This window comes from Leopardus geoffroyi, chromosome C2 (assembly GCF_018350155.1).
Source record: "Leopardus geoffroyi isolate Oge1 chromosome C2, O.geoffroyi_Oge1_pat1.0, whole genome shotgun sequence".
Lineage (NCBI taxonomy): Eukaryota > Metazoa > Chordata > Mammalia > Carnivora > Felidae > Leopardus > Leopardus geoffroyi.
Genome location: NC_059333.1, coordinates 101,764,991 through 101,774,741, shown reverse-complemented (window position 1 = coordinate 101,774,741; position 9,751 = coordinate 101,764,991). Strand labels below are relative to the sequence as shown.

General features: G+C 33.0%; 1 long non-coding RNA gene across 1 annotated transcript; it reads right to left on the bottom strand.

Moving 5' to 3' along the window:
* Positions 1–355: 355 nt before the first annotated feature.
* On the bottom strand, positions 356–8,498 carry LOC123611297. Its single transcript, XR_006718545.1, has 3 exons — positions 8,268–8,498; positions 1,479–1,671; positions 356–448 (listed from the first exon to the last, which is right to left on the bottom strand). It is a non-coding gene; the product is annotated as an uncharacterized LOC123611297 (long non-coding RNA).
* Between the last annotated feature and the right edge of the window lie 1,253 nt (positions 8,499–9,751).

Genomic DNA, 9,751 nt, shown 5'->3' with positions numbered 1-9,751 from the left:
GTTGAAACCAATTCCGGTTTTTACTCATGTTAGGGAATGTCACCAAGAATATCATTAATCTTGACACCAGCACTGCAACTGTTAAGTATAAGTGCATATAAAAATTGCTATTTTTGGAACATGGCAAGAGTCAAATTGTGATCTATTTGCTGAAAAATTACATGGCTTAATTCCTCTATTTTATTTTGATACATCACTTATGTATTTGACTATTTCTGTCATCACCCTAAAATAAATGTTACATGTCTTAAAAGTACACTTTTATAGTAACTTGATTTTCATGCCATTGGAAAACAAATTCATCATTCAATTGATGAAACAATCAGGATTGAAGACTTTGTTGACAGATTACAGCTGGCAACTTGTGCATGGCATTCTGTAGCTGTATATCTTTGTGCAGGCCATTTATATTTGGAGGCTGGCTTTCTTCATATGTATACTTCCAGTGCTGTTGAGAGAGTTCAATTAGGTTATGTATTTAAAATCTCTACCACAGAGCCTAGGACTTTATAGGCAATCAACACATGACAATTAGCCTCTTTTTTCCCTTTTTACAAATTTCTATCAAATGTCATGTTTTTAATTGCATTAATGTTGTTTTTGTGCCTCTAAAATTAAAATATTATATATTTTTAAAAAGCCCGCTATCAATGTTATATTTTCTAACTATTGGTATAATACCATGCTTTTAACAATGACTAGAAAACTTCTTAAAAAAATATTTATGGGAGCAGGTTTATCTTTTGGTCTAAATAGGGAATGGAGGAAAACAATAATCTCTTTGCTTGTAGAAATATGACATAATCTTATGAAGGTTGATTGAAGCATTTGATTTAAGCAAATTACTTTCCCACATTAAGAAAGGTCTTTATATAACAAGTTGACTATTAACTATCAAGCATGGCAATTTCATCACTCCACCAGCTGTTCACATTTAATATTTGCATAATAGAATGAATAGTTTCTATAGTTATTGGTCTAGATATTCATCTCTATTCCATGTGGACACACTTTTATCAAAATAATCACTTCTTTCATGAGCTTTCTGTTGGGTCTAATTTACTTTTCTTTTGTAGTTATATGATTATGAGGACATAAACTATTCCATATAAGGAAGTCTGCTGGGTATTATAAAACATATCGAGTTTCATTCTATTGATACACACAGAGTGAAGACTATTTGGTTCAAGATTTAATAAATATTCAGCATAGTACAAAACAGCTTGTGCTTTATGGTTTGAATATGGTGTTTATATTTCTAATAGCATGTTGGACATGCTAGCTCCTTTGAAATGTTGAAATAGCAATCAAATTACTTGTTTTCTCTGATGTATTATTCATCATTCATATTCTTATGTACTTACTTTTGATATGTATCTGTAAATTGTAATGGAAAACAATGTGTTATTGTATCTAGCCCAGGTAAGAAGGCTCATAGAACATCCCAGAATAAAGTAGAAACTCCAAAAAAGATATACCTTAATTTTACAGGTGAAAAGAGGCATCAGCCAGCGACTTGCTTACCTTGGCCTTAATACTAGCTTGAGGGGGATAAGTCTCCACTAAGAATCTATGATCATAAGCTGGCCTTCATACAAGGTGGTGGGATGGGGAATTCTCGCAGACAGTTTTGATTTACTATGATCTAGAGTAGTTTCTGTTTCCATTTGTCTGGCAGAGGCAAAGGTAAACACTTTTGAAGTGGTAAAATTTCAACTCAGCTGTAAACATTTCCAGGAATTAATAACTCAATGAAAAGTCATAACAACACAAAGAAGGAAGCATCATGAGACTAAGCCAAAATAGACAATTGTGAGCAGAAAAAGAGCTAAAAATATTTACAATATTGGAACTAGGATACACAAAAGTGCTATATCATTTGTTACAAGAAAGAAATAACAAAACTGAATGTATGAGAAATATAAAGTCGATAAAAATGACTAAGAAGCTTTTAAAGGTTAGAAATTTTAGAACATAAAAATTAAAAAAATTAAAAATTTAGTGAATTAGTTAAACCACACATTAGACCAAACTGAAGAGCAATTTTATATTAGATATGAATTAATTCACCAGAATTCAAATCAGATAAACAAAGACATAGGAAATGTGAAAGAGTAAGACATGTAGCAATCAGAATAAAAAGACAACTTTCATTTTTTTTTAGATTTCAGAGGGATGTCATGGAAATATATGAAAGAGAAAATAGTCTAAGCAATATTAATTGAGATTTTTTCCAGAATTTCTGAAAAAATATCTCAGTTCTAAGAAGACAAAAAAAATGATAGACATGTAATAGTGAAAATGAATAACACAAAAACCAAAGAGAACCCCTTAAAAATGAAGACAAAAGGAAGAATAGACTATTTACAAATGATTCCAATTAGATTGATACCTAATTTCTCAATAATAACAAAGAGAGGGGGAGGAACTTAGCATGTTTTCAAGACTGTGCTCTTACTTTTGATATTTTGTGAAATTGTCTTTTAAGAATATTGGTAAAATGGTTCCAGTAAAGACAGACTAACCCGTATCTATAGTAATCCATCTTTTTGTAACAATTACATACTCTGGACAAAATATATAAGGCAATTATTTTCAAACAACCAAACATATGTTTGGTTTTCATTTAATTCTGTTAATAAGGTTACAGACCTTTATAACACCACATAGTTATGGCAGCGATACTAATGTTTGACACACTATACATCAGTAAAATTTACAGTATTATTTTCTATTCTGTAACAACAGAAATTATTTTTTCTATGTACCATATGTTCTCAATAACTGAGGTAGTGAATAGAAGTCATTCTTTAGTAAATTTTAGATTCCCATCCTCTTTTTTGAAATTCTTATTCAGATATTATAGTGTAGGATTTTGCAGATAAGAGCTCCCAGGTGTGGTTATGTGACTTTGCTCATTTTTCCCAAAAGGGATGACACGCTGTCCTTTATCAGTCTAATACTAGCAGTTTCACCACGGGGAAGGTGTTAGATAACACTAACCAGGAAGATGTTAGAGAACAATAGACACCACGTTATCCAGTGATGTCCTGTCATAACTTAGATTTACCAGAGTCTTTCTATAAATTCATTACCATAGCCTGGCTTTCTAAATGCCAAATAACTGTCCTAATTGCCTTCCAGCAGCAAAAGTAAATCTTCGTTGCAGAATCCTCAACTTATCTCTATAAGTTTTCAAATAATATATCCAGCATTTAATAAAAAAAAAGTCCTTAGGATAATGGAAAACATGACCAAATTACCTAAATTGAAAGATGGGGGGAAGAAAGGACATTAATCCCATAAGTGATTCATATATTACTGTTATTGAGAAATTGAAAACAACACAGAGAATTTTAAGAGAAGAATGTAGAATTTAAAAAATCAAATACAGGGGCGCCTGGGTGGCTCAGTCGGTTAAGCGTCTGACTTCAGCTCAGGTCACGATCTCGCGATCCCTGAGTTCGAGCCCTGCGTCGGGCTCTGGGCTGATGGCTCAGAGCCTAGAGCCTGCTTCCGATTCTGTGTCTCCCTCTCTCTCTGCCCCTCTCCCGTTCTTGCTCTGTCTCTCTCTGTCTCAAAAATAAATAAACATTAAAAAAATTTTAAAAAATCAAATAGAAATGTTAGAACTGAAAAATACAATAATAAATCGAGAATTCAAAAGATCAGTTAACAACACATTAGACATGGAAGGGGAGAAGATTAGTAAACTAAAATCACATCACTAGAATATATTATACAGAGGGAAAGAAACTGGGGGAAAGCAGCAGGTTACAGATAGGACACTTTCTACAATAGAATATTATTTCATCCTAAAATATCTCACATAATTTTATTGGACATCCAGAAGTAAAGAAAATGCAAAAAGATACAAAAGCAATATATGAAGAGATAGTAGATAAAAGTTTCCCAGATCAATTAAAACATCAAGCCACATATACAAGAAGCACAATTCAGGCAGGATAAATACAGAGAAAACAACATCTTAGAGATGTCAGAGAACTACCAAGAGAACAAAGAACTGAGAAGGCAAAGGCAGGGACTGGAGAAGAAAACTCAAATACCTGGTGAGAATATAATTCAAATTGAAAGCTATTTAATGAAGACATTTTACGGCCAAAAAATCTGAGAAAATAGCAAAATTACATGGTAAAAGCAGAAATGAATGAAATAGGGAGAAAGTACAATAAAGAGAATGAAGAAAATCAAGCTTGGTTCTTTGAAAACACTAAATAGGTCTTGATAAAGACCTAGCAGAACTGATTTAGACAAATAGAGAGAGAGAGAGAGAGAGAGAGAGAGGAAATAGAGAAAACCCATATTGTCAATATGTTTTTAAAGGATATCACTACAAGTCATGCTAAAAATGAAGTTCTAAGAGGATATTTTGAAAAACCTTGTTGGCAATAATTTTTTTAAAAAATAGATGAAATCAATAAATTCGCAGAAAAATTCCTAGATGTATATAGTTTGACAAAATTCAACATTTATTTATAATACAAAGTCTACATTGAGAATCAGCAAATTCTTTCTTGAGGGACAAGATACAGATGTTTTTGTTTTGTAGAACACACAGTTTCAGTCACAACTACTCAGTACTGAGACTGTAGAATAAACTAACTCAGAAAATAGGCAAATAGTCACTGTTATGTTTCAGCACAACTTTAATTATGAAAACTGGCCATAGTTCGCTGCTCCTGCCCTAAATAATTAAGAATTGTAGAGAATTATGTTAATCAGATAAATGGTACCTGTTAAAATCTTAGAACAAACATTATATTCAATCATGAGTTATTGAAAGGTTTCCTCCTTGAGATAATAAAACAGACAAGGAGACTCACTTTCACCACCCCCCCCCATGTAACCTATACAGGAGGCTTAAAACATGTACAGTTATAGTAGCTACTAGACATATATGGTGATACCTAGTTAAATTAATTTAAAACAGAGTAAATACAAATAATAAAATTGCTGTCTTTATTACCAGTTACAGCTAAATTGGAGGATGTAGCTTAGTATAAGAGCCAAATGGTCCTACCAACCAAATGCTAGATTTAGACATATGAATCTAGATTTAGCCGCAGTCCGGCTCATGCAGAGCTGATCAGAGCCTTTACACACTTTACAACATAGAGAAGATTAAGAAAAAAAAAAAAAAAAAAAACGTGTTCTTTGTAGACAGGTATGTACCTAAGAAACTAAACTAGGTGCACTCATTATTATAATATGCTTGCAAAAAAGATAATTTATTCTATCCCTATCTTATTCAATTTGGGCTGCTGTAACAAAATACCATATACTGGGTATTTTGTATATAAACAGAAATTTCTTCTCACTGTTCTGGAAGTTAGAAGTCTAAGATCAGGGTGTCAGTATGACTAGGTTCTTCTGGTGAAGGCCCTCTTCTGGTTTCCAGACTGAACTTTTTGCTATGTCCTCACATGGTGAAAAGGACTAGAGAGTTCTCTGCTTGCTTATTTATTATTTATTTATTTATTTATTTATTTATTTATTTATATTTTTTTATTATTTATTTTTATTTTTTAATATAGTTTATTGTCAATTAGCTAACACAGTGTATACAGTGTGCTCTTGGTTTTGGAGGTAGAGTCCCGTGACTCATTGCTTACATACAAGACCCAGTGCTCATCCCAAGTGTCCTCCTCAATGCCTATTACCTATTTTCCCCTCTCTACCCCATCCTCAACCCTCAGTTTGTTCTCTGTATTTAAGAGTCTCTGATAGTTTGCTTCCCTCTCTGTTTGAAACTATCTTTTCCCCTTCCTATCCTCCATGGTTTATATATACAATGTAATACTACTTGGCAATGACAAAGAATGAAATCCTGTCATTTGCAACAAAGTGGATGGAACTGGAGAGTATTATGCTAAGGGAAACAAGTCAGTCAGAGAAAGACAGATATGATATGTTTTCACTCATATGGGTAACTTGAAAAACAACAGAAGACCATCTGGCTTGTTTTATAAGGGCCATTTATGACAGCTCCATCCTAATGACCTAATCACCTTCAAAAGCCCCACCTCCTGGGGCGCCTAAGTGGCTCAGTCCGTTAAGCTTCCAGCTTTGGCTTAGATCATGATCTCAGGGCTCATGGGTTCAAGCCCTGCACTGGGCTCTGTGCTGACAGCTCAGAGGCTGGTTCCAACGTGCTTCAGATTCCGTGTCTCCCTCTCTCTCTGCTCCTCCCTCACTCTGTGTCTCTCACGCTCTAAGATGAATAAACACACACACACACACACACACACACAAGCCCCACCTCCTGATATCATCTGTAAAGCTACAGTAACCAAGATATTGGTATTATCAAAAGGATAGAAAGATATATTAATGAAACAGAATAGGGCCCAGAAATAAACCCACATAAACATAATTCATGATCTTTGACAAAGGAGCGAAGGAACAGAGGTAGTCTTTTCAATACATTGTGTTAGAATAGGACATACATGCAAAAAGGTAAATCTAGATACAACCTTACACCATCTACAAAAATTATCTCTAAGTGTATTATAAACCCGAATAAAAAACACAAAACTATAAAAATCCTAGAAGACAACATAGAACAAAATCTAGATGATCTTGGGCATGCTGATGCCTTTTTAGATACAATATCAAAAGCATGATCTGCAAAAGAAAGAATTGATAAACTGGACTTCTTTAAAATTAAAAACTTCTGCCCTGCAAAAGACCGTGTCAAGAAACAAGCCACAGACTAGGAGAAATATTTGCAAAACACGTATGTGATAAAGAACTATTATCCAAAATGTGCAAAAATGATTAAAACTCTGGTGCCTGGGTGGTTCAGTCAGTTAAGTAGTTAAATGTCTGACTCTTGATATCGGCTCTGGTCATGATCTCCTGGTCATGAGAGCGAGCCCCACATTGAACCCCTGCTTCACGCTGAGTGCGGCCTGCTTGGGATTCTCTCTTTCCCATCTCCCTGTCCGTCCCCAGCTCATGCTCTATCTCTCTCTCTCTCTCTCAATCTCTCTCTCTCTCTCTCTCTCTCAAAATAAATACATAAACTTGTAAAAAAAAAAAAAAAAAAACTATTAACACTCAATGTTAAGAAAATAAACAACTACATTTAAAAAATGGACAAGAGACCTGACCAGAAAACTCACCAATGAAAATATACAGTTGACAAATAAATGTATGAAAAGATCTTCATCATGTATATTAGGGATCTGCAAATTAAAACAATGAGCACAGAACCATCATCAAAAATATTTTCTAAAAAAGCATTTTAATGAAAGAAATATGTCCCCTGTCTTCTTTCCTTCTGCAGATTAAATGTTCCTTTAACATATGTGTGTAGCATTTCTATATACATGTTTATAGAATTTCAGTATATATCAAACCACATATATGAAATTCATATATTTTATTTTATCAATTTGACAACTAGATAAAATAAATTAAAAGACTGAATGATGTATAGATTGACATATAGTTTATGAAAGAAACTATCTTCCTTTTATATATGTTGGAAGTATAATTCCAATAAATTATATTTATTCAAAGGAAATAGTTATCTATTTACATATTACACAGATAGTGAAAACACTCTAGTTTCATATTGTGCAGAAGAAAATCAACTACTTTTGGTTTCTTAGCTCAAGAATATTTAAATAAAACTGAAATGATGTACCAGTTCATCATGCTTATGCATTTACCATTATCTTCTTTTTGAGAAAACTAAGCCTCCTGCAAAAGACAGTTTGACTCTAGGTAGCTGTGTTTTTTAGTTCTTTTTGCTATTAAAACTTTTCCTTCTACGCCATATTGCCTGAGGGAAACAATAAATATTTGAGAGACATATGGTCTTCATCAGGTAAAGCACTTCATCCATTTAGTCTGTTATGTTTCAAGTACCTAGCAAACAGAAAACATATAGTAGATGTTCAATAGTCATAGTTCTTTCTGTCACATAATAAGTTGCAATTAATGAAGTATGCTTTTTTCTATTGAAGATTTTTTTTCTTTTTAGTATGTTCTAAATCTAGTTTTTAAAATACAAAGGTTAATACTTCTAAAAAAATCATGACTCAGTGAAAAAGTTGGCTAAAAATGTCACACAGGTTCTAATTCTGTTTGCCATGTATTAGTTGTGATACCTTGGGCAAGTTATAGAACTTCATTAGACTTTCGTAAAAATAACTTTAAATTGATAATAACTGTATTAATTTCCCATTGCTGCTCTAACCAATTACCATAAATTTTATTAGATTAAGACACAGACTTACCATCTTACATTTTTGGAGGTCAGAAGTCAAACTTGAAGTGTTGGCAGCATTCTTCTAGAGATTCTGTGGAAGAATTCACTTCAGCTTCTAGAAGCCACTTGCATTCCTTGTTTTATGGCCCCTTCCTCCATCTTAAAATCTCCTTCTGCTCGTCATCATGTCTCTTTGTCTGACTCTCACTCTTTTGCCCTTCTCAAAAATAACCTTGTGACTACATTTGTACCACCTAAATAATCTCCCCATCACAAAATCCTTAACTTAATTACATCTGCAAAATCCTTTCTGCCGTGTAAAGTAATAGAATCACAGGTTCTGAGGATTAGAATGTGACTATCTTTGGGAGGGGAGGGGTTGTGTATTCAGTTGGCTACAATAACACTTACCTTAAAAGGTTTTTAAGAGGATTAAAGGATTTTAAATACATGAGCATTTGATATAATGGATTGGCCTTATGTGGTGCATTTTGTATCTATCTATCTACCTATATCTTTTATATCTGTTTATTAAAGTTATATGTAACCAACCAATAAAGTAACACTTTAATATTTTGATATGTTGTACTATATTTTCATGTTGTTCATTTATGAGAGCATGGTTATTCATATGAATGCAATATTAACCTATAGAAAACTTTTGGAAGTTGACTTTTGGAACGTTGAAAGTTATAATGTTAACATTTTAAAATAATGCAAAAGAATGTTGAAATAGGCTTAGGGACTTAATAGGCAAATTTATTGAAATCACTGAAGTATTATCTCTTGAAAGAGTATCTAATTTTATACAGTAATGGACTGTGCCCAAGTGCTACACCTCAGCCTATTTGGCCAGAAGTTGCAGTCTTATAGTATGAGTGTTGTTAAGCTTTACACCATGTCTCACTTTCCCCTTTTAAAATAACTAAATGCTGCATTTTCTTCCCACAACCAAATTTTCACATTTGTTTTTTTGTTTGTTTGTTTGTTTTGTTTTGTTTTATGGTAAAACAACCCCATCTATGCTTCTTAAATAAATTTGTATACTCTGGTTTATTTTGTTTAGCAAGTTATACATGTGACTTTATATTCCATGATAGGAGCTCCTACCAATCTCCACAAACTTTTTAACACGTCACAATATGATATCCAGCAAAGTGGTGGAACAAATTATAATTTTATTGAGTATTTTAAAAATGTATTTGGCAGTATGAGATCTTCTGAAAATGTTGTATGAAAGTTAACATGGAGAAAATTGCTGTGTCAAACTTGAAAACAGGGACTCAATGCCTATTTTCCTTATAAATATACTTCCTCTTCATATATATGCCATAAAATCTAAATTCACAGAATACATTTATGAGATTTATTTTATATTATAGTTTGCTACACTTTCTACAATCTGTGAATTGAACTGTAAAACATCAATTGATTCCACAGCATGAGCCAAATCATAGCTGGCAGAACAGTTGTGAATAGTTAGGATGGCAGGACAAAATGCTAAATATATAC